The 25,462-nt window shown below is 41.3% G+C and overlaps 2 long non-coding RNA genes across 3 annotated transcripts; one reads left to right on the top strand and one right to left on the bottom strand.

The window, feature by feature from the left end:
* Nucleotides 1-816: 816 nt before the first annotated feature.
* LOC109200944 (uncharacterized) lies at nucleotides 817-10,611 on the bottom strand. Its single transcript, XR_002060989.1, has 3 exons — nucleotides 10,439-10,611; nucleotides 10,186-10,359; nucleotides 817-873 (listed from the first exon to the last, which is right to left on the bottom strand). It is a non-coding gene; the product is annotated as an uncharacterized LOC109200944 (long non-coding RNA).
* A 1,644-nt stretch (nucleotides 10,612-12,255) lies between these two features.
* On the top strand, nucleotides 12,256-13,008 carry LOC109200943 (uncharacterized). 2 transcript variants are annotated; one of them, XR_003217549.1, is made up of 4 exons: nucleotides 12,256-12,449; nucleotides 12,524-12,591; nucleotides 12,667-12,710; nucleotides 12,788-13,008. It is a non-coding gene; the product is annotated as an uncharacterized LOC109200943 (long non-coding RNA). The 2 variants fall into 2 exon arrangements; XR_002060988.2 differs by having other exon boundaries at nucleotides 12,257-12,591.
* Nucleotides 13,009-25,462: the final 12,454 nt, after the last annotated feature.

Below are 25,462 nucleotides of genomic sequence, written 5' to 3'. Positions count from 1 at the left end.
AAAGCCTCGTTTCTGCTGTTCCATGGAAACTTTTTAAAATGCTGGACAGATTACAAACTCTCAGCTGTGTCTGTAATCAACCTCTGTAACTTTGCTTCACTTCAGCAGCATCAGCTCATGTTCAATGTTGATTCATGGTTTGCTTCAGTTTTGATCGACTGCAGAAGATTTTGAAGGTTATCTGCTATAAAAGCCAGAAGAGGAAATCTGCTTCATGTGTTTCTGTTTGATCCTCAGTGACTTTGACACAAAGGCCTCTGCTGTGATGATCACACCTCTGATCAAGTCTCACAGTGTCACAACTGATAAATGATCAGAATTATAATATTTCTGACTGTCTGCTGTGTGTCGTGACCTTTGACCTGCTAAAGAGAGTCAGCTGTGGATTATTCATTGTTGTGTCTGATACTTAGAACCATGAGGAAGAAGCTACACAGTTAATCAGGGTCCACTCTCTCTGAGTTAGGAAAGGTGGGCAGGCCGCGTGTGGGCCGCGGGCCATACGTTGAGTATCACTGTTTAAATGTGAACATTGTTCTGCTACAGTCAATGGACTAACCAGAGAAGAAGAAAACAGACTTTACCATGAAGATCTCAGTGTGGATCAGTATAATATCAGCCTGATGTCTGCAGTTTAGTGTCAGCACAACTTTCACATCATATTCATCTCAGCACAACTAAAACATGCTGACTGACCTCAGAGTTTCAAGTCCACATCCTGGACTCTCCAGGAAACCACACAGATGCTTCACTCCTGAATCCTGCAGCTTGTTGTTGGAGCTCAGGTCCAGCTCTCTCAGATGGGAGGGGTTGGACTTCAGCGCTGCTGCCAGATAATCACAGCTGATCTCTGACAAACCACAGCCCCTCAATCTGTATAAAGAATGAAAGATGTAAGTTTATTAGACAAAGTGTGAGCTTGAAATCATTCAGTGTTTCATCATCTGTTCAGAGCTGAAGAAGGTTCAGAATGTAGAAGTTTAGAAATGGAAACTCCAAACAGCTGAAGCCAACAGGAAGCAGCTTCAAACAAACACAACAAGAGAAAAAACTCTGAATGTTTCACATTAAAGTCGTACATTTCTCATAAAACAGGACAAAGACTTGAAAAAGTCGTGTTTTTCCTTCCAGGAACCACATGGCTTCACTTTTAAAGGTGAAGTGTGAAAGAAATGGACATATTTGAAGTCCAACACCTTTTTCCAGTCACATGATTAAAGCAGACAAACTACAAGCTCATTTTCATTCCAACAAGTCATCTTCTGACCTGGACTAACAACACTGGTCTCTATGTGCAGCTGGCTGTGAGGCTCAGGGAGCGTCTACAAAGGGCAACACTGAAAGAACATCACACACTCATTTGCTTCCATCACACAAACATCTACTGTCATTATTGTCACCAAACTCTGTGGATCCTTTATTGCAAATTCAAATGGGATCAAATGGTCAGACAAAAGAGGGTTATGAGGAAATATGATGAAATGTTGTGTATTAGCAGCAAGTTATTGAATCATTTTCCTCACAAACCAAACAAAATGATTGACAAACATGTTTTTATAAACTCAGTGTTGGACTTGGATCAGCAGGATAAGCTGATGTTTAAAGGCATTTGAGTCTCGCTGTATGAGAGTCCAGTTATTCCTCAATATTTATGGATGATGTTCTTTCAGTGTTGCACTTTGTAGACGCTCCCTGAGCCTCACAGCCAGCTGCACATGGACCAGCTGACATTACCCAGCATTAGAGGCGGCTGTAAAAAATTCATGTTCCCATTTAAATGGTTTGAATTGGAAGAAAACGATGTTGATTCATTCAATCCTGAATCGATGTTTAATATAAATGTATTTTGCCAGAATCTCAGCTTAAAGCTCACAAACTATTTCAACCAGCAGCAAACAGCTAAAACAGTAAATGAGAGCAGCTAAACACACAAGATGGAAACACAGAGCGTGGATCGTTCACTCGACGGCACGTACACGACACGCCGTCGGGGCTGAAAGTGGACAGCTCACAGATCCTGAAGCTGCAGGTTTCATCTGTCTCCAACCAAAACTGAGTGAACCAGCAACAAAAGAAGATCCAAACTCTGCTTCACGTTTGATAAATATGCTGATGAATTCTCTCTGACTTTGGCTGTTCCTGCCTGCACAGCTCTCTCTCTCTCAGTGTCCTCCAAGAACAGCTTCAAACATCTGTTTCTGCATCATTCACTGTTTATTAGCCACCAGTCTGCTGTTGTGTTCAGTGCTGTCGGCCTCTGACAGTAAAGCCTCGTTTCTGCTGTTCCATGGAAACTTTTTAAAATGCTGACAGATTACAAACTCTCAGCTGTGTCTGTAATCAAACCTCTGTAACTTTGCTTCACTTCAGCAGCATCAGCTCATGTTCACATGTTGATTCATGGTTTGCTTCAGTTTTTGATCGACTGCAGAATATTTTGAAGGTTATCTGCTATAAAAAGCCAGAAGAGGAAAATCTGCTTCATGTGTTTCTGTTTGATCCTCAGTGACTTTGACACAAAGGCCTCTGCTGTGATGATCACACCTCTGATCAAGTCTCACAGTGTCACAACTGATAAATGATCAGAATTATAATATTTCTGACTGTCTGCTGTGTGCCGTGACCTTTGACCTGCTAAAGACAGTCAGCTGTGGATTATTCATTGTTGTGTCTGATACTTAGAACCATGAGGAAGAAGCTACACAGTTAATCAGGGTCCACTCTCTCGGAGTTAGGAAAGGTGGGCAGGCCACGTGTGGGCCGCGGGCCATACGTTGAGTATCACTGTTTGAAATGTGAACATTGTTCTGCTGCAGTCAATGGACTAAACCAGAGAAGAAGAAAACAGACTTTACCATGAAGATCCTCAGTGTGGATCAGTATAATATCAGCCTGATGTCTGCAGTTTAGTGTCAGCACAACTTTCACATCATATTCATCTCAGCACAACTAAAACATGCTGACTGACCTCAGAGTTTCAAGTCCACATCCTGGACTCTCCAGGAAACCACACAGATGCTTCACTCCTGAATCCTGCAGCTTGTTGTTGGAGCTCAGGTCCAGCTCTCTCAGATGGGAGGGGTTGGACTTCAGTGCTGCTGCCAGATAATCACAGCTGATCTCTGACAAAACACATTCCTTCAATCTGTAAAGAATGAAAGATGTAAGTTTATTAGACAAAGTGTGAGCTTGAAATCATTCAGTGTTTCATCATCTGTTCAGAGCTGAAGAAGGTTCAGAATGTAGAAGTTTAGAAAATGGAAACTCCAAACAGCTGAAGCCAACAGGAAGCAGCTTCAAACAAACACAACAAGAGAAAAAACTCTGAATGTTTCACATTAAAGTCATACATTTCTCATAAAAACAGGACAAAGACTTGAAAAAGTCGTGTTTTTCCTTCCAGGAACCACATGGCTTCACTTTTAAAGGTGAAGTGTGAAAGAAATGGACATATTTGAAGTCCAACACCTTTTTCCAGTCACATGATTAAAGCAGACAAACTACAAGCTCATTTTCATTCCAACAAGTCATCTTCTGACCTGGACTAACAACACTGGTCTCTATGTGCAGCTGGCTGTGAGACCAGTGCTCAGGGAGCGTCTACAAAGGGCAACACTGAAAGAACATCACACACTCATTTGCTTCCATCACACAAACATCTACTGTCATTATTGTCACCAAACTCTGTGGATCCTTTATTGCAAATTCAAATGGGATCAAATGGTCAGACAAAAGAGGGTTATGAGGAAATATGATGAAATGTTGTGTATTAGCAGCAAGTTATTGAATCATTTTCCTCACAAACCAAACAAAATGATTGACAAACATGTTTTTACAAACTCAGTGTTGGACTTGGATCAGCAGGATAAGCTGATGTTTAAAGGCATTTGAGTCTCGCTGTATGAGAGTCCAGTTATTCCTCAATATTTATGGACGATGTTCTTTCAGTGTTGCACTTTGTAGACGCTCCCTGAGCCTCACAGCCAGCTGCACATGGACCAGCTGACATTACCCAGCATTAGAGGCGGCTGTAAAAAATGGATTTTCCTATTTAAATGGTTTGAATTTGAAGAAAACGATGTTGATTCATTCAATCCTGAATCGATGTTTAATATAAATGTATTTTGCCAGAATCTCAGCTTAAAGCTCACAAACTATTTCAACCAGCAGCAAACAGCTAAAACAGTAAATGAGAGCAGCTAAACACACAAAGATGGAAACACAGAGCGTGGATCGTTCACTCGACGGCACGTACACGGACACGCCGTCGGAGATGAAAGTGGACAGCTCACAGATCCTGAAGCTGCAGGTTTCATCTGTCTCCAACCAAAACTGAGTGAACCAGCAGCAAAAGAAGATCCAAACTCTGCTTCACGTTTGATAAATATGCTCATGAATTCTCTCTGACTTTGGCTGTTCCTGCCTGCACAGCTCTCTCTCTCTCAGTGTCCTCCAAGAACAGCTTCAAACATCTGTTTCTGCATCATTCACTGTTTCTTAGCCACCAGTCTGCTGTTGTGTTCAGTGCTGTCGGCCTCTGACAGTAAAGCCTCATTTCTGCTGTTCCATGGAAACTTTTTAAAATGATGACAGATTACAAACTCTCAGCTGTGTCTGTAATCAAACCTCTGTAACTTTGCTTCACTTCAGCAGCATCAGCTCATGTTCACATGTTGATTCATGGTTTGCTTCAGTTTTTGATCGACTGCAGAAGATTTTGAAGGTTATCTGCTATAAAAAGCCAGAAGAGGAAAATCTGCTTCATGTGTTTCTGTTTGATCCTCAGTGACTTTGACACAAAGGCCTCTGCTGTGATGATCACACCTCTGATCAAGTCTCACAGTGTCAGAACTGATAAATGATCAGAATTATAATATTTCTGACTGTCTGCTGTGTGCCGTGACCTTTGACCTGCTAAAGACAGTCAGCTGTGGATTATTCATTGTTGTGTCTGATACTTAGAACCATGAGGAAGAAGCTACACAGTTAATCAGGGTCCACTCTCTCTGAGTTAGGAAAGGTGGGCAGGCCACGTGTGGGCCGCGGGCCATACGTTGAGTATCACTGTTTGAAATGTGAACATTGTTCTGCTGCAGTCAATGGACTAAACCAGAGAAGAAGAAAACAGACTTTACCATGAAGATCCTCAGTGTGGATCAGTATAATATCAGCCTGATGTCTGCAGTTTAGTGTCAGCACAACTTTCACATCATATTCATCTCAGCACAACTAAAACATGCTGACTGACCTCAGAGTTTCAAGTCCACATCCTGGACTCTCCAGGAAACCACACAGATGCTTCACTCCTGAATCCTGCAGGTCGTAGTTGTAGCTCAGGTCCAGCTCTCTCAGATGGGAGGGGTTGGACTTCAGTGCTGCTGCCAGATAATCACAGCTGATCTCTGACAAACCACAGACACTCAATCTGTATAAAGAATGAAAGATGTAAGTTTATTAGACAAAGTGCTTGAAATCATTCAGTGTTTCATCATCTGTTCAGAGCTGAAGAAGGTTCAGAATGTAGAAGTTTAGAAAATGGAAACTCCAAACAGCTGAAGCCAACAGGAAGCAGCTTCAAACAAACACAACAAGAGAAAAAACTCTGAATGTTTCACATTAAAGTCGTACATTTCTCATAAAAACAGGACAAAGACTTGAAAAAGTCGTGTTTTTCCTTCCAGGAACCACATGGCTTCACTTTTAAAGGTGAAGTGTGAAAGAAATGGACATATTTGAAGTCCAACACCTTTTTCCAGTCACATGATTAAAGCAGACAAACTACAAGCTCATTTTCATTCCAACAAGTCATCTTCTGACCTGGACTAACAACACTGGTCTCTATGTGCAGCTGGCTGTGAGACCAGTGCTCAGGGACCGTCTACAAAGTGCAACACTGAAAGAACATCACACACTCATTTGCTTCCATCACACAAACATCTACTGTCATTATTGTCACCAAACTCTGTGGATCCTTTATTGCAAATTCAAATGGGATCAAATGGTCAGACAAAAGAGGGTTATGAGGAAATATGATGAAATGTTGTGTATTAGCAGCAAGTTATTGAATCATTTTCCTCACAAACCAAACAAAATGATTGACAAACATGTTTTTACAAACTCAGTGTTGGACTTGGATCAGCAGGATAAGCTGATGTTTAAAGGCATTTGAGTCTCGCTGTATGAGAGTCCAGTTATTCCTCAATATTTATGGACGATGTTCTTTCAGTGTTGCACTTTGTAGACGCTCCCTGAGCCTCACAGCCAGCTGCACATGGACCAGCTGACATTTTAGACTGGAGCCTTTTACACTTACAGCTGAACAGAAACAACATCCAGAGTGGAAAACAGAGCAAATAACTGCAAACAGGCTTCATGACACTCATGTTTGATCAGGATGGATGTCAGTGTGAGCTGTTTCTATCACATTTAACCTCACAATCAATTTGGTCTCATTTCTATACAAAACTGAACACAAGTATGACAAAAGTGTTTTTCATTGTTTTGTTTTTTGAACCATGAATGTCCTGGGTCCTTAAGAGTCAGTGTTATCAGCAGTGTTATCAGCACTGGTATCAGCACTGGTATCAGCACTGGTATTGAACAAGAAATATTAATGCTTCAAACTATTTGTCTTAAAGGATGTAAGCTGTACAGAGTTCTGCACATGTGTATTTGTGAACATACCTCATTAACAATATATTGCAACAAACTCAGTATAAAAAAAATACAGTCAGTGCTCAAAAATTAATCAGTGGAAAAATGAAACAAACATTTTAACTTAAGCTGCCAACAGGAAGTCGTTGGTTTCAGTAAATATTGAGCTTTGCTATTTGATCAGTTTTTACGGATTAATGAGGAGTTACTGAAGTGCCAGGTTTTTAAAGTTGGTGTTACTGTCTTTACACATGTGGGAAGAGACTGAAAACATGCTGCTGTTTAATAAAATATTTAATACTCAGCTCTGCACAGGAGCTGCAGCAGGGTGCAGCCTGTTGCTTTCACAGTATAATACTTGTAATAAAAGTACAGTAACAGTAATTAGTGACTGAGTAGCCCGGGGCGTTTCTCTTAATTTCTTTAGTAAATTCATTCACCTGCACAGATTAGCTAAACGAACCCCGACAGCCGAGTGCTCATTTTAGCTACCTAGAGCTGTGTCCCAAAACGTCGGCTGCATCCTCCGGAGGCCGCATTTGAAGGCCGATTACGTCACAGCCCGGCGACGAAGGCTGTCCCAATTCGTCGTCTCGTTCAAATGCAGCCGACAAATGCATCCTTCATTTCCCCGAATTTGAAGGATGGGTCGGGTGTGTCCTTCGTGGCCCACCATATCCCAGAATTCATAGCGCGGCCCAGCCAAATTCAGTTTCCAACAATGGCGGCCGCTACTAAGTTTTAAAATGACTCTTATTAATCTTTCTGGGTCACAAAATAAATTTTTAACATATTTTCAGGCGAGAAAGTGGCGGTGTAAATTTCAAATATCTGCTTGGTTTATCAAGACATCGCATATTTGCAAAAGTGCGCCGACGTTTTCGGAGACGTCTGTTACCCACCCACTCGATAGCAAGCCGGGGGGGTTCAATGGTCGCTCGAGCCGGTGACAGCAGCGGACTCCCGGCGTCATCGTTTTCAGACCCCCGCTATTTCGCTACTCAGGTTAAACATGATATATAAGTCACTCGGATAACTTAAAAATGTAATTGTTTGGCTTTTTTTTGGTTTGGTTTTATTTGTTCGTGAGTAAATCGGGTTGGCTGAGATCAAAGTTATTAGATTATTAGATTAAATAAAACTTTATTAATCCATCGGGTGGGTTCCTCCGGGATTTTCACACAGTTGAATAAACGTCAAACAGAAAACTGATTAAACATAAGTGTGAGACGGTCGAGAGTTTACGCCAGTGTCCTGTTATATTTTAGATAGCAAGAAGCAGACGGCCGAGTTTATTAAACTCCACCCACACAGCGGTGACACAAATCTGAAGGCTAGACCGTCCCATTTCACAGCCTCGCACTTCCGGCCTTCTCGGTCTTCGAAGGACCCGGCCCACGTAGACCGCGAAGGTCGGGTCCTCCGAAGGATGCAGCCGACGTTTTGGGGCACAGCTTAGGTCTCAGGAGCTAGCTAAGGACGGTAGTTACGGATTAGCTTACAAACACGTTTAACTTACCGAAAAAGTGCAGCGGGGCCTCGGGTCCTTCTGTCAGGTAGTCCAGTTTACTGAAGAACACCTCAGGCTGTCAGGTTAAAACACTCGGTCGTGTTTTCGTAGCGTAAACGCTGGCCCGCCTCTCAGAGCCTACGCTCTATCTGCTATTCCCGAACAGAGATACGCAAGTTTCTCCGTGACTGCAGCTGCCAGTCAAAGCTGCTATGATGACGCTTCACCCCAATTTACCATCACCGCGGTAGGAATTAGAATCAAACTTATGGGAGAGGAGACCCCTTGGACATCAATCAGCGTGATGAGAACTATTGATAACAAAATAAAGAATCTCTGGAAAAAAATTATCTGAGGAGAATTAATTTATTTTAGTCTGACCCCAGTCCCATCCGCTAACATGGAGGAGGCGGGGTTTATGACCTATACTGCAGCCAGACACCAGGGGGCGATAGAGACGTTTTGTCTTCATTTTTGGGGAGCTGTCGTGTTGTCCATGTTTTCTACAGTCAATGGTCAGACACCATTAACTTTTACTATGGTCATGTCCAAATTCATGGGTTGCATCCTCCTGAGGACCCGGCCTTCGGTCTATGTGGGCCGGGTCCTCAGAAGGTCGGGTAGGCCGGAAATAAACGGCTATGAAACGGAACGGTCTAGCCTTCAGATTTGAGTCACCGCTGTCTCGGTGGAGTTTAATAAACTCGTCCGTCTGCTCCTTGCTATCTAAAATATAACAGGACACTGGAGTAAATTCTCGGCCATCTCACACTTCTGCTTAATCAGTTTTCTGTTTGACGTTTATTCAGCTGTGTGAAAACCACCCGGGGGAAATACAGTGGCTTGCAAAAGTATTTGGCCCCCTTGAACTTTCCCACATTTTGTCACATTACAGCCACAAACATGAATCAATGTTATTGGAATCCACGTGAAAGACCAACACAAAGTGGTGAACACGTGAGAAGTGGAACGAAAATCAGACATGATTCCAAACATGCTTTACAAATAAATAACTGCAAAGTGGGGTGTGCTGATCTGGAACAGGAAGCGGCTTCCTGGAATAAACCTTATTATCTAATATGAGCTGATTCTTATTATTAATCCCTTATTCTCCTCACACAGCACTGCACTCTCAGACTGCAGGCTTACTTGTGCTTCCTGAGATATTAAAAAGTAGATGTTTAAATGTGTTTCTAATAAAAAGCTTTGAAATTAGCGTGTTTAATAGTGTGTTTAACTGTTGGGGTGAGCTCACTGTAACAGAGGAGGAAATAATCGGAGCCAATTTCAAAGTCTGGATTATGAAGTCTGGTCCATGTCTTGGGGGGACACTCCCACAGGGTTTAAATCTGGGACTCTCCACCATTTGACTCTAGAACTGAAGATGCTTCTCTGATGAGAGGTGAAACATCTTCAAGGAAACTTAAAGAAGTCCAGACGCTTTTCTTTCCAAGCTCCTTAGACTACGGTGACCTGGATGTCTGAGAACCTTCACAGACTGATTTTACAAGAACAACTTGTGTCAAAAATCCCTAGCAGTGTCTCTCTGTCACACACACAAATCACTACAGTTACAAATTTAATAACTTAAAAAACCTCAGAAAAACAGAACTGAGCAAAACAAACAAACAAACAAACAAACCAGAGACCAGGTAAGAACATTAAAACCAAACAATAAATGAGCAAAGTAGTGCATGATAAATATAGATGACAAATACAAAGTAGATAATAAATGAAAGCCATGTCAGAAAGGTGAGTTTGGCTTTAAAAGCATGAAAACACACTGCTGTCTTCAGGAAGGCTGCTCCAGTAACAGAAAGTCACCTACATGTGGGTTTAGTTCTGACTTTGGGGACAAGTAAAAAAATAAAATAAAATAAAAACATCTGTCCAGACAACCTGACAGTCAAAAATATAAACTCGGGAACTTAAAAGGAAAATTGTGCTGACTTTGAATGTCGTCATCAAGATAAACTTACAGATTTAAGAGTCAAAAAGTGTCAAAAAGTCTGTATCCTTACCCGAGAGTTTCAAGTTTACAGTCAGGACTCTTTAGTCCAACACACAGCAAATCCAATTCTGAATCCTGCAGCTTCTTGAAGCTCAGGTCCAGCTCTCTCAGATGATTGGATGAGGAGCTGAGAATTTCAGACAAAGCTTCAAAGCTTCTTCTTGAGAGTTTACAACGTCTCAGCCTGAGGAAGAATAACAATGGAGACATATTCTTTTATTCATCTAGCATTATTAAACATATTTGTTCATAGATTCACTTACAGCACTTTCTTGGATGCTTTGACCACTGGCAGCAGCTTCAAAAATGCCTTCTCTGAACAGGAGTATTTCTGCAGGTCGAACTCATCCAGATCTGATGACAGTAAGATGAAGACCAGAGCCGACCACTGAGCAGGAGACAGATTATCTGTGGAGAGACGTCCTGAACTCAGGGACTGCTGGATCTCCTCCACTAGAGAACGATCATCCAGTTCATTCAGACAGTGGAACAGATTGATGCTTTTCTCTGCAGACAGTTTCCCACTGAGCTTCTTCTTGATGTACTGGACTGTTTCCTGATTGGTCTGTGAGCTACTTCCTGTCTGTGTCAGCATGCGTAGGAGATTCTGATTGGTCTGCAGTGAAAGACCCAGGAGGAAGCGGAGGAACAAGTCCAGGTATCCATTTGGACTCTCTAAGGCCTTTTCCACAGCACTCTGGTAGAAGTCTTTTACAGTAAGTGTTTTCTGGAAAATTTTAGAGAGAGGAGATTGTTTCTTAAGCAGGTTGACTCCAGAGTTGATGAAGGTCAGATAGACATGAAGAGCAGCAAAGAACTCCTGAATGCTCAGATGGATGAAACAGTAAACAACGTTGTTGAACATGTTACGCTTATCAGCTTTAAAGATCTGTGTGAACACTCCTGAGTACACTGAGGCTGCTCTGATATCGATGCCACACTCTGTCAGGTCTGATTCATAGAAGATCAGGTTTCCTTTCTGCAGCTGATCAAAAGCCAGTTTTCCCAGAGACTCAATCATCTTCCTGCATGAATCTGTCTCAGCTCCTCCATCATACTTGATGTCCTTTGTTTTTAGGTGAAATAGCACAAGGCGTAGGTAGAGCTCTGTGAGAGTCTTAGGCAGATCTTCACTGTCACTGGTTTTCAGCTCATCCTCCAGAACTGTAGCAGTGATCCAGCAGAAGACTGGGATGTGGCACATGATGTGGAGGCTTCGTGATGTCTTGATGTGGGAGATGATCCTGCTGGCCTGCTCCTCATCTCTGAATCTCTTCCTGAAGTACTCCTCCTTCTGTGGGTCAGTGAAACCTCTGACCTCTGTCACCATGCCAACACAGTCAGGAGGGATCTGATTGGCTGCTGCAGGTCGTGTGGTTATCCAGAGGCGAGCAGAGGGAAGCAGTTTCCCTCTGATGAGGTTTATCAGCAGCACATCCACTGAGGTGGACTCTCTAGGGTCAATTAGGATTGTATTTTTTTTGAAGTCCAGAGGAAGTCGACACTCATCCAGACCATCAAAGATGAACACAACCTGGAAGTCTTCAAAGCTGCAGATTCCTGCTTCTTTGGTTTCAGTAAAGAAGTGATGAACAAGTTCCACCAAGCTGAACTTTTTCTCTTTTAGCAGATTCAGCTCTCTGAAAGTGAATGGAAATATGAACTGGAAGTCCTGGTTGGCTTTGCCTTCAGCCCAGTCCAGAGTGAACTTCTGTGTTAGGACTGTTTTCCCAATGCCAGCCACTCCCATTGTCAGAACTGTTCTTACTGGTTTATCTCTTCCAGGTGGGAGTTTAAAGATGTCTCCTTGTCTGATGGTTGTTTCTGGTCTCTCTGGTTTCCTGGATGCTGTTTCAATCTGTCTGACCTCATGTTCATCATTGACCTCTGCAGTCCCTCCCTCTGTGATGTAGAGCTCTGTGTAGATCTCATTCAGAAGGGTCGGGTTTCCTGTTGTAGAAATCCCCTCAAGCACACACTGGAACTTCTGCTTCAGGTTTGACTTGAGTTTGAGCTGACACTCAGGGAGAATCTCTGCATGAAGATACAGCAAATGACACAAATGAGAAAACTGTATTCTGGTTACTGTGGTTGTGTGTTCAGTTCACTGGACTCTTGGTGTCATGATCCAGGTGAGTCTGAGTAACTTTCCACAGCATCAGCTCTCCTCCCCTGGGTGGAGCCCTCCTCGCTCCTCACCTGTTGCCAATTACTCCGGCAGTATTTATGAGCAGCACTCACAATGAACCTTCTCCAGACTGTCTGCTTACCACAGTGAGTTCTCTGCATCACATTTTGTCTTGTGCTGCTCAGCATGTTTCGCGTAACCCTCTATTCCTGTTCCCTAGTCAGCACCTGGATATATCTTCAACTCACGCCATAAGTCACGCCTCAGGATTCTGGCCTGCCACTGCTGGTAAAACTTACTCTTGCAAACTGCCATCCTCACCTGCCTGCCTCCCTGTGCACCCAGGTCTCACTCTGTACCCAGATTTAATTCATCTCCTCCTCCAGCTAATCTCCACCTGCAGCCACGTAAGACCTCTTAGTTTTTAAATCTTGGACTCATGCACTACACTGTGGACCACTGATTATTATCTCCTTTGTTCCAGTGTTCCTGGATAGTTTCCTGCCCCTGTTGTTCCTTTGACCTGCCTCAGCTTATGTTCTGGCCTCAGCTCTGCACTTCTCATAATACCTTGATCGCTGTTGAATTTAGCTGCGATTCAGCTTCCTTGTCAAGAAATCTAGTTAAGTAAATTTCTGTTTAAAGTCACTCAGCTTCCGGTTCTTGGTTTTGTGCTTGAGTCCAATCCCTGACACTTGGGTTATAACTGAGTGCAGGTTTTGCAGAGAAACATTCAATTTAATTCAGTTTTATTTATACAGCACCAAATCAATACTAGCAACATTTCACATATTACATAAATGACACTATGGAGCCAGTAATGAATAAATATGTAGAATAAATGAAAGAACTCCAAGTTTTTTTTTGGTTTTTTTTTTTATTCCTCCAAATAACAACAACAGTCACCCCAATGTGCTTTATATTGTAAGGTAAAGAACCTGCAATAATGCAACAGAAAAAACCCAACTATCTTTTTGGGTCCTGAAAACTGAAGGCTCTCCCTCCCATTCTACTTTTAAATACTCTAGGAACAACAAGTAGGCCTGCAGTGTGAGAGTGAAGTGCTCTAATAGGGTGATATGGTACTACAAGGTCATTAAGATAAGATGGGGCCTGATTATTTAAGACCTTGTATGTGAGGAGCAGGATTTGAGCTCTGGATTTAACCGATCAGCTTAGGTTCATACCAATCGCTGTGATCTGTTTCCTTTTCATCATCGTTCAGCAATTTTTGAACTGAAGTCTGTAAGTCCATAAACTCTCCCAAATAATCATTAAATGTTTTCATGTGTTCATCTATGGAGGCTTTTGATTCTCCAGCATCAATGAGAGCATTAATGTCATTTCGTTTTCTTGTCAGAATGCCAAGCTTCGCTCTTCGTTTTTTAATTAAATTAAAAAGCTCTTTCTTGTTCCTCCATTTTAACCACAAAATTCGTTTCACACGGTCCAAAAGATAATTGTTTAATACAAATGTTTCATTTTGCAGCTCAGTGTCTCGGCTCATCCAAACAAAGTTTCGCATTTACTCACGAACTTTGCGTCATTTTTTCAGTCCGTTCTGCGAAGATCCAATCTTCCAAGTCCAATCTTCCAAGTTTTCCCAGCTTCCAAGTTGACATCCATGCGAATCGAATGATTTTTTTTGACTTAAATGTCACAGCCTTTTATGTTCCAAACACCAAAAAAGTCCAAGAAAAGGCCGTGGGTGGCAACGGGAGGTTTGTTTTAGAACGCACTTCTGACTCCATTGTTTAAAAATCATATACCATTTATTTCGTGGAAAATTATAAACAAAAATCAGCCAAATAACTTCTTAAAAACTTAAAATTAAACGAAAGTTAACTTAATTTGCTTTAACAACCTTAAAAGTGGTCAAAAAAATCATTTTCTAACCCTCCTGTCCTCCTATCTGACATTTGGCAAACAAAAAACATTTACCACACCCCTCCAGGGTGCTCTTAATCCCTTGATTAATGGGAGGGTCCATAAGCTAATAAACCAATCACTTTCCAAAACCTTTCCAAAAATTAATTACAAATTTACACAACAAAACTAGGTCAGTATATTCTTACAACTTTAAAGAAAAAACTAAAATGAATACAAATTGCACCGGGGAAGATGGCAGTCGACTGGACCAGCGCAGACATGCTGCAGGACCGGATGCGCTGTCTACACCGGCTCTCTCTTACCCTTTACCCGCCCCTGTTGCTTGTCTTGTGTTTCATGGTGTATTGATAGTCATGTGCTTTTTGTGCTGAGGTGTTTTTTCTGTTATCAAACTGTTCTCCCATTAGGAGCTCAGTCTGAGTGGAGTTTTTTCTCCTCCTCTCACCTCATGTTATGTATTTTCGTTGTTTTTTTTTTTTTTCCTATCAGCCTACCTTTCTGACATGTCTCACCAATGTGATGTTTGTGTAAAGTTGGTCAGAAGGTTCCTTTGTAAGTGTGCATGCGCCATTAGCGTGCTGCCTGCTGTAACCCTAATTTCCTTTGGGATTAATAAAGTATATTGATTGATTTATAAACATTCAACAAAAATGGCCACAACAACAGGAAGCCAATGACGGGAAGCCAAAACAGGAGAAATATGCTCTCTCTTTCTAGTCCCTGTCAGGACTCTTGCTGCAGCATTTTGGATCAGCTGAAGGCTTTTCAGCGAGTTTTTTGGACATCCTGATAATAAAGAATTACAGTAGTCCAGCCTGGAAGTAATAAATGCATGAACTAGTTTTTCAGCGTCACTCTGAGACAGGATATTTCTAATTTTAGAGATGTTGCACAAATGTCAGAAAGCAGTCTTACATATTTGTTTAATATGTACATTGAAGGATATATCCTGGTCAAAAATGACTCCAAGGTTCCTCACAGTGTTACTGGAGACCAAGGTAATGCCATCCAGAGTAAGAATCTGGTTAGATACCATATTTCTAAGATTTTCAGGGCCGAGTACAATAACCTCAGTTTTATCTGAATTAAGAAGCAGAAAGTTAGCGGCCATCCAGGTCTTTATGTCTTCAAGACATTCCTGCAGTTTAACTAATTGGTGTGTGTTACCTGGCTTCATGGATAGATAGAGCTGCGTGTCATCTGCATAGCAGTGTAAATGTATGTCTTCTAATGATGCTGCCTAAGGGAAGCATGGTAATGGGAGCGTTGCCAGCAGAAGGCTGAAGTGGAATCTCCCAGAAAGCTGCAGAAGAAAAAACGTGAGCTGAAATGGTGGATTTCAGTCAAATAAGGAAAACTGTGGCTTTCCTCCAACTTTTGACCAATCACCTTAGTGTCCTGTTTATCAACCATAATAAAAACCATTTACTGTCTGGGCATTTTTTTTGTTTGGGTCTCCAAACAGCAGAAAGAAATGGCAGCCATTTTTTTTAACTTTACCTTCAACTCGTAAGTAGATTTAAGAAAAAACACTTTGATCATATTGGTGACATGTCCCAAACTGTTGTTGTCGCCTCATTTATGTTGATAAAACCAATCTGACAATATAAATCTGTAAAATGGGCAGAAAACCTGCTGCTGGTCCCATTTTAATCAAAATTTTAATCAAAACCCAAACAGCAGATATTCATGCGTACACAGGAGGTTATTTGTGCAGATGCATAGAACACATATAAACTGTTGGCTTTCTGCAGTGTCTCACTCCTGAAAGTGTTGGATTTATTATTTATATAGATGCTTATGGCAGCTGTGTAATGTTAACTAATGTTTTTATTGTTTGTGTGTTTTTTGTTTAGTCATTCCCTGACTTACCTTTGGGTTCTGGGATGGTATTATTTAAATTCTCCAACAGATCATTTCTGTTTATGCTCCCCAAAAGATTTTTAGTGACTTCAAAAGTGTTGATAGAGTAGGCATCAAACATCAGATCCACTATGTCCGTCCTCTCTGCATTCTCCAGTTCACTCTCTGGGATTGCTGGTAAACCTTCTACACACCCATTGTTCTTCAGATGCCACTTAAATTTTTTAAAGTCATCACGTCCCAAATCCTCCAAAGTCCCCAGAAGGATTTCTTTAGGTGTCTTCATCTTTTACCCTGTAAGGAGTAAAGTAAGGGATTACTATTGCAAAAAAGGTAATTAGATTACCGTTACTTTCCCGTAAACATGCTGCGCTACTGCGTTACTAAAAATGTGATTTTTTTTTTTGTGAGTGTCTCATGACAGTAATGTAAAGAGTGCGACGTTCGTGACAACAGCTGCAGATCAACAATGGATAATATATCGAGTGTGGAGAGAGTATGAGCGTGCAGCGTTTAAAGCGTGGAAGTACTGACCTTACTTTGAGTTTGATTCCATAAAAAGTGACAAAAACATTAGTGTCCACTGTTCACTGCGTGGGAAGAAAACTTCGTTTTACAGCGAAAAAACCCTAAACTTCCGAGCGAGCACCGAGTAGCTACCATGGAAATTCACAGAGAAACTCGCGGATTCTTCCACTGACCGCTGCGGCACACCTGCACCAGGGCAAACCTCCGCCTGCTATACAGGTGAAAATAGAGCAACAGGAACGCTGAGTCTTTGATTTTATTTATTTTCTGCTGTGTTTTACTTGCATTTATTTGAAAGAGTGAGTGTAAACACAAAAAATATTTTATTTTATGTGCTGGAATGTGCAGAAAATAGGCTTAAATGTTAAACCAGAGAATGTTGCATATAATTTAATGTTTGCTTCATGCATAAAGTTAAAAGATTAAAACTAATAAAACAAGTTTTAAAAAGAGATGTTTCCATTTGATTACATTTTGTATGATGGATTATGCAGAAAAAGTAGAATTGGGCTAAAAGATCTATCGCTTCACCTATTCAGGTTGTAAATCATGTTTTTAAAAAGTAACTAAGTAACTAATTGCTTTTGAAAATAAATAATCAGTAAAGTAACGGGATTACTTTTGGGGGGAAGTAATCAGTAAAAACAAACAAACAAATAAACCACCCCGACAAGAAAAAGTAACAGTTTGTGTGGTCACACCCAGTTGAGCCATAATACATGAAAGCATTACTGTCTGATGATATAAATGATGTTATAAGGTGAAATTTAAATTTAAAATAAATCATGAAACACATTTATTGACCAAAGTTTATTCTAAACTTTTGACTGAACACTCCCGTGGCATTCTGTCTACAATAGAAATCAAATATTCTCCCATATCTGTAGCAGAAGTTCCCATAAATGTGGACCTTGTAGGTTGCTTTGTTTTTACTCTTCTGTCCAGTTCAAACCAGCTCGATGGGGTTTAAGTCTGGAGACTGTGCTGGACACTTCATGTTTTCAAGCTCACCATCTTGTTCTTTGTTCCTGAGGTAGTTCTGGTGTAGCTTAGACTTATGTTTTGGGTTGTTATCTTGCTGTAGGATGAACCCCTGACCAACCAGAGGGTCCTGGATGGTGCTGCAGGATGCTGTGGTAGCTGTTTTGGTTCAGGGAGCCTCTCACTCTGCACAAGTCACCGACCCTGGATCAGCAAACAGCCCCAGACCATCACACTTCCTCCTCCATGTTTATCAGTTGATGCCACACACTGTGTGCCATCAACCAAACAGAAAACATAAACAGTGTAGACGATGAAATCAGCCAGGAAACATCTGCTCACATCTGGTTGGATTCAGGTGTGTACATCCACAGAGAGCAGCAGGTCAGCTGGTCACAGCCAGCACACTAAGAACATCTTAAGTCTAATTGTTGAATGTTGTCATTGTGCTTCTTAAATTTGTAAGGTCTGAGTTCAATCTATAGAATCAAGACATTCCTTTGACCCTGACCACCTCTCCAGCCCCTCTGTGCTGGGGGAGGTTTTATTGCAGATACATCCTATCTGAAGTGTCTTGATGCATTCTCAATCATCCAGGAAAGTAAATCTTCAAAAGTTGAATCTGTTCATCTGGACGTAGCGTTTTGTGGGAGAAACGTTTCGTCACTCATCCAAGTGACTTCTTCAGTCTCAGCTGACTGCAGGTTTCCCCAAACCTTATAAACAGTACATTTGCATAATGACTGAAACCAGCTCACTGAAGGAACAATGGACTGTGAGGTCAGTTCCTTAATCATAATTATGCAAATTCCCATGACCATTGATCAACAATCACTGACCAAAACCCACTGATCAAAGAACACTGATCAATGGCCATGAGTACCATTCACAGAGAGTTGGGGAATGGCTGCAATCACAGCATTGTAAGATGGTGACAGATGTACCCTTAGGCCCCCTCCTCGATTCAGAGATGGTCTTTCCCTTTTCACGTAAATGGCCTTCTTGACTCCGCGCTCAAACCAGCGTTCCTCCCTGTCCAGGATGTGTACATCCTCATCGTTGAAAGAGTGTCCACTGGCCTGTAGGTGTAAATAGACTGCAGAGTCCTGGCCTGATGAGGTTGCTCTTCTGTGTTGTGCAATCCGCTTCGCTAGAGGTTGTTTGGTTTCCCCGATGTATAAATCCTGGCAATCCTCCTGACACTTAACAGCGTACACTATGTTACTCTGTTTGTGTCGGGGGACCCGATCCTTGGGGTGGACCAGTTTTTGGCGCAGCGTATTTTGGGGTTGAAAAGCCACAGAGACCCGGTGTTTAGAAAAAATGCGTCTCAACTGCTCCGATACTCCTGACACATATGGGATCACTACAGGTTTTCGCTTAGGCAGCGGTTGTCCTTCTCTCCAGGATCGGCTGGAGCTTTCTTTAGGCGCCTTCCCAGCTTTGACAAAAGTCCAGCTGGAATAACCACATTTACTCAGGGCCTTCTTGATGTGCTGTTCTTCTGCCTCCCTGGCCGCTGTGTCAGTGGGGATGGTGTTCGCTCTGTGTTGTAGCGTCCTGATGACACCCAGTTTGTGCTCCAGTGGATGATGAGAGTCAAACCTTAGATACTGATCCGTATGCGTAGGTTTACGGTACATGTCAGCTTTTAGATGTCCCCCATTACTGATGGAAATCTCACAGTCTAAGAAGGCTAACCTGCCACTTTTCATATCCTCCCTGGTGAATTTGATGTGTTGGTCCACCGAGTTAATGTGATCCATGAATTGTGGTACGTCCTGAGATTTGATTTTCACCCAGGTGTCATCCACATATCTGAACCAATGGCTTGGTGGTGTTCCAGGGTAGGATAGCAAAGCCCTCTTTTCCACTTCTTCCATGTACAAATTGGCCACGATGGGTGAAACTGGGGAGCCCGTGGCACACCCATGTTTCTGCCTGTAGAACTGACCCTTGTATGTGAAGTAGGTGGAATGAAGACACAGTTCCAAAAGCAAACACACTTGGTCGATGCTGAGAGTGGTCCTGTTGCTGAGGTTGGTGTCATCCTGTAATCTCTTACGGACTACCTCCAACGCTTCCGTGACTGGGATGCAAGTGAAGAGAGATGTAACGTCCTACGAGACCATGGTTTCATCTGCCTCCATAATGACATCTCTCACCTTCTCAACAAAATCCAAAGTGTTCTGGATGTGGTGTTCAGAGCTGCCCACCAGCGGGTTGAGGATCGAAGCCAGAAACTTGGAGATGTTATAGGTGACCGAGTTGATCATGCAGACAATCGGTCTTAAAGGTGCACCCTGTTTATGTATTTTCGGTAAACCATACAGCCTTGGTGTAGACTCCCCTGGATACAGCCTGTGGTATGAGGTCCAGTCAATAGCCCTGTCTTGTTCTAACTGCTTCAGACAGTCTATCACCCTCTTCCTGTAACCACTTCCTGGGTCTCGTTTCAGGGGCTCATAAGTATTTTCATCACTGAGTAGTGACAAAATCTTCTCATGATAGTCTTTCTGGTTAAGCAATACTGTGCACCTACCCTTGTCTGCCGGAAGGATGATAATGTTGTTGTCATCACTAAGTGATGTGAGTGCCTTCCTCTCCTCCATGGTGATGTTGGATGCTGGGGGCTTTGCATTGCTGAGACAGGCCGAAACTTTCGTCCGTAGTTGCTCTGCTTCCACTTCTGCAATATTGTTGTTACGAATTGCTGTTTCTGTGGCTGTGATCAGCTCCACTAGCGGGATTTGTCTCGGTGTGACGGCAAAATACAACCCTTTAGCAAGGATGTTTTTCTCTGTTTGGGTGAGCTGTCTGTCAGACAAATTCTTCACCCACTTGTCCACATCCTCCGTGTCGCATTGGAAGGTCTTAAATAATCAGGCCCCATCTTATCTTAATGACCTTGTAGTACCATATCACCCTATTAGAGCACTTCGGCTCACACTGCAGGCTTACTTGTTGTTCCTAGAGTATTTAAAAGTAGAATGGGAGGGAGAGCCTTCAGTTTTCAGGCCCCTCTTCTGTGGAACCAGCTTCCAGTTTGGATTCGGGAGACAGACACTATCTCTACTTTCAAGATTAGGCTTCAAACTTTCCTTTTTGCTAAAGCATATAGTTAGGGCTGGACCAGGTGACCCTGAATCCTCCCTTAGTTATGCTGCAATAGACGTAGGCTGCCGGGGATTCCCATGATGCATTGAGTTTTTCCTTTCCGGTCATCTTTCTCACTCACTATGTGTTAATAGACCTCTCTGCATCGAATCATATCTGTTATTAATCTCTGTCTCTCTTCCACAGCATGTCTTTATCCTGTCTTCCTTCTTTCACCCCAACCAATCACAGCAGATGGCCCCGCCCCTCCCTGAGCCTGGTTCTGTCGGAGGTTTCTTCCTGTTAAAAGGGAGTTTTTCCTTCCCACTGTCGCCAAACTGCTTGCTCAGTTGCTCTTATTGTGCGATCTACTGTACAATATAAAGCGCCTTGAGGCGAGTTTTGTTGTGATTTGGCGCTATATAAATAAAATTGAATTGAATTGAATTGAACTGTACAGAATCTTTGAAACCAGCTTAAAACATTTGTAGAATATAAACAGAGCATCTGCTTCTCTTTACAGCTCCTCACTCCACCAGGGCTGTTTGGCACTTTCTGATAGTGTGCAAATGTGGTGCACGTACTGCAGCAGTCATACAGACAACTGGACGGTCCAAAAGTTGGCCTACCTATTACTGGCTGAGGTTTTAGTAGAGTTGTGGCTGAACCACATACAAATATATCATTAATTTTAATCTCCCCAATCAATGATAATGTTCTATTGGAATGTTGTTAAAGAGGGTCAAAAATGTTTCAACCCAGTTTGTTTTGCAGATTCTGTATAGCAGCTTTAATATAGGGAGAACACAACTTCCTGATTGTGTGAGTAAAATCAGGTTTTTTCTCTTCGTCAGTTTAACAGTTTCTGTTTTGCCTGTCACTGTTCCCTGTCTGTTTTCTTACCTGGTTCTTCCTGACCTTGTACTTTCTCCTCACGTTCCCTCTTTCCTCTCTCCCTCTTTGGACTGACAATCATACACAAATAGATTGTATTCAATTAGATGAAAAATTACATTAATATAAAAAATACTATTAAGATCACTAATGAAAAGTCCTCTCTCAGTGTACTTTCAACCAAAAGGCAAACAACTAAACCACACGAAGATCTAATAAAAGATATAAATATTGAAACACTGATCAACATTATTCTTGATTAATGGATCATTTGATTTTACACTTTTACACACACACACACACACACACACACACACACACACACACACACACACACACACACACAACAGGAGTTATAAGGTTAATGGGCATTCAGTCAGTTAGCTAGTTAGTATCCATTTTAAACAGGACAGTGGTAACAACAGCAGGCTACGGACAATTTTAAGTTTTAGATTTTAAATAGGCTGTATACATTTCAATGGGAGCAACAGGACGGTCAAATATCGCTGATTTTACTACAGAGCAGGACGGAGAGGATCCCTGAGAGGATTTGGATTTCCACTGATTATCCAGGGAATGCTGCTTTCCCATTGGATTATTAGAATCAACACAGAACAGAAAGGTGAGTTTCCTCTGATCCAGTTGTGATTATCCTCTCTAACCTCTCCTCCAAACCCAGCTAAGCCTTCAGCTCCAAATAAACAGCTCCTGATTTCCACTTCCAGTTCACTTACACTCTGACAGCAGAAAAACAAGAACGTGGAGCAGCACTCACCTCGTTTTCGTCCTCGTTGTGAAATGAGATGTTGACTCCAACACTTCCTCTTATATACAGACCTGCTCCTCCTGTTTTGTTACCAAAACTCACAAAACCACATTCCAAGGAGTGTCTGTGACAAAGATCAGCCTCTTACAGAGCAGAGATGAGCTTTATCATCATTGTAAACAAAGACGTACAACCAAACTGAAAGCACTGCTGAACAGAAACACATTAGAATAAAAGCACAATAAAAAAGGTTGAAGAAGCTTCTTGGATGAGATATGAAACGTCTTCAAGCAACTCAAAGAAGTCCAGACGTTTGTTTTCGAGGCTCCTTTGACTACAGTGACCTGGGTCACTTTTTAAAGAAATACTTTCAGTTTGACTGTGGGCCACATTTAAAGGTTTTGGGGACATGAGGTCTGTGTGAAGAGGAAAGGAAATAAGTAAAATCTATTTATATTGCTTTTCACAGATGAAAAGAAATCACAAAGTGCTTCACAAGACAAAGAATGAGAATGAGTCATAGTCTAGTCCTAGCTGTCGGTTTTGGTTTTATTATTCATGTATCAGCCCAAATGAAGGCTCGGTTTTGTTTTGCAACCTTAGGGAGGTCCTCAGTGTCTTCCTCAGTGTCTGCTTTTGGGTCCTCTTCCTCCCTCCACACGGTCTCCCAGTACAGATCGTGAGCTTTCCAGCAAACATTTAATGTCCTTATTCAGTCGATTGTGGCCTTTTGTTCCACGCTGTCTGTGTCAGCTGAGTTACAGCTGCTGTATTTACCAGAAAAAAATAAATGAATGTACAACACTGAGAGATGGAGAAAGATCTCAGAAAGACAGGACACGAGAGGAAGAAGGTGAATTTGTTTTGAAGGTGAGGACCATTCAGGGTTACATTTTATAAAACTCACATTTAAATCTTTGTTCCAATTAAAGTTTTTTCAAAACAAATGTAATATACTAAATCTGTGTTCTTTAATAGGCTGGTGTGAAAAATTGCCGCCCCCTCGGCCTCTGTGATGCATCAGTGAGATATATGAACTTGTTTTTACACAGTGAAGCTGGAGAATTTTCACTTAATACAAGATATTTGTGCTTGAAATAAGCTATTGATGTGTAATCCACACATTTCAGTTCAGTAAGTTTAACAACTGTCCTCATGTAAAGTTTCCAGCTCTGTGCCACCAATGAATCTGAAAGCTGAACCTGCTTCACACGCTTGACGATGTCATCAAATCAAAGATCAACATTGTTGTTATCACCATGATACATATAAATACAGATTAGCTGTGTGTTAGCCTGTTGATGTGTTCGGTACATGTGGGCTTTTTTATTTTGTTTGTCATTTTACATTTTCCAGTTTTTCTTTACTGGTTTATTTTAATTTATCAACTTATTTGTTTGTAATCAGGTTAAAACGACAATTTATTAGATTTTGTTGAAATATTAAAATATTGAAATCCATGTTAAAATCTAAAATATTTAGTAAAATGTTGGAATTTATTTTTAAAGAATAATGCTGTGTTTAACAAGTATAAAAGAGCATTGGCATTATATATGGTTTGTTTTTATTTTAGGGAAGTATCCTGTTTCCATAATCACATACTGAGTATGCTACCATTGTATATAGTGTATTATCTTTCTTTTTTCATTGATTGTACTTATTTGTGTTTTTGTAGTTCCTTCTGTTATCTGTATCTGAGGTAACGCAAAAATTTCCCCGTCGTGGGATCAATAAAGTCTTATCTTTTATTGTGAAAAACTGTGTAAGAGGAAGTGAGTGTGTTTGTGATCAGTAGTAGTTTATTCATTTATCAGGTTTAAACTGTGACAGAAGAAGGTTACTGACCTTGGTTTGTTGTGCAGCTCAGCAGTGAGATCAGAACTAAAGAGAAATGACACTCAGGTTGATTTGAGGTGAACATGAAGAACAACTCCACACAAACAGCTGACAAACACACAAACTCGTCTCTTTGACATATCTGCTCAATTTCTCTTTGATGTCAGTAACATGCTTTAGTAAAGTTTGAGCAACATATGACTGGAGTGTGTATAAAGTTTAAAAACAACAAACAAGCAAAAACCATCTTTTGGGAGATCTCACAAGTATTGGCAGAGTTTAGATTCTTCATGTTCGAACTCTGTCAATACAGGGTTTTGGACCATGATCATAACTTTCTATCTTAAAATCAGCCCTGAGGGACGCTGGTTTAACTCAGAGCTTTAGCAGATGACAATGTGCCTCGACTCCTGAGCAAAGATAAAGAGTCAGTTCAGACCTGCAGTTGGTCCTCGTGGTGTTTTGAACTTGAATTCAGCCTGATTTGTTTTTCATGTCTTCTCCTCCATCATCAGTTATCAGGAGAGCAGACAGTCAAAGTACAAGAATTCAAACAAACACAGAGATTCTACTTACAGAGCAGACACAGCACAGATGTTTCCTTCATCGTCCTTCTCACTCATTTGAGCTTTTTTTCATTTCTCTCACTGACACCAAGTAAAGCCCGCCCTCTTCCTCTGAGCACCAGCTTTCTATTGGTTCAAAGACTGTTGTGTTTAAGTTACATTTCTCTTTCAAATAGAGATACAAGAGATAAAATCATTTAAAAAAAGAAACTAGAACAACAAGTAAGCAAAATTTATGTTTGGTTGATTTTTTTTCTTAGTGCTTCTTGGCCATTAATCATATACTGTTGGAAAGGTTTATGTGGTAGATCATTTAAAAGTGGCATGGAGGCTTGTGCATGCAGTGTCCAAAAACCCCCCTAAGTAGCACTATTCTAACTAACCATGGCAATGGCAGCTAGGTTTAATAGAGGGACTCTAATTGTAATTCTCAGCTTTTGCTCACGTTACACAGGGGATAGCCAGAGACAGAGAGTGTAGCAAATATATATATATTATTTTAAATGTAATTTTCCCACTGCAAATCGAAATTTAAAACATTTGTACTGCTGTAATATGAAGCAAAAGACTAAAAACACAAAAATAATATGCTTACAAATTACAATAATAAAATCTAATGACAGAAAAATCCAAAAAATAAGCAGAAAAAAGATAATTAAAAAGTGGGAAAGATACACAGCAGAGCATCAGACTAGCGTAGAAGCCCCACCAATCAAAGAGAGGAAACATCTGACTCTGC

This window comes from Oreochromis niloticus, unplaced genomic scaffold (genome assembly GCF_001858045.2).
Source record: "Oreochromis niloticus isolate F11D_XX unplaced genomic scaffold, O_niloticus_UMD_NMBU tig00001657_pilon, whole genome shotgun sequence".
In the NCBI taxonomy this organism is placed as follows: domain Eukaryota; kingdom Metazoa; phylum Chordata; class Actinopteri; order Cichliformes; family Cichlidae; genus Oreochromis; species Oreochromis niloticus.
This window is presented reverse-complemented; position numbering and strand designations above follow the sequence as displayed.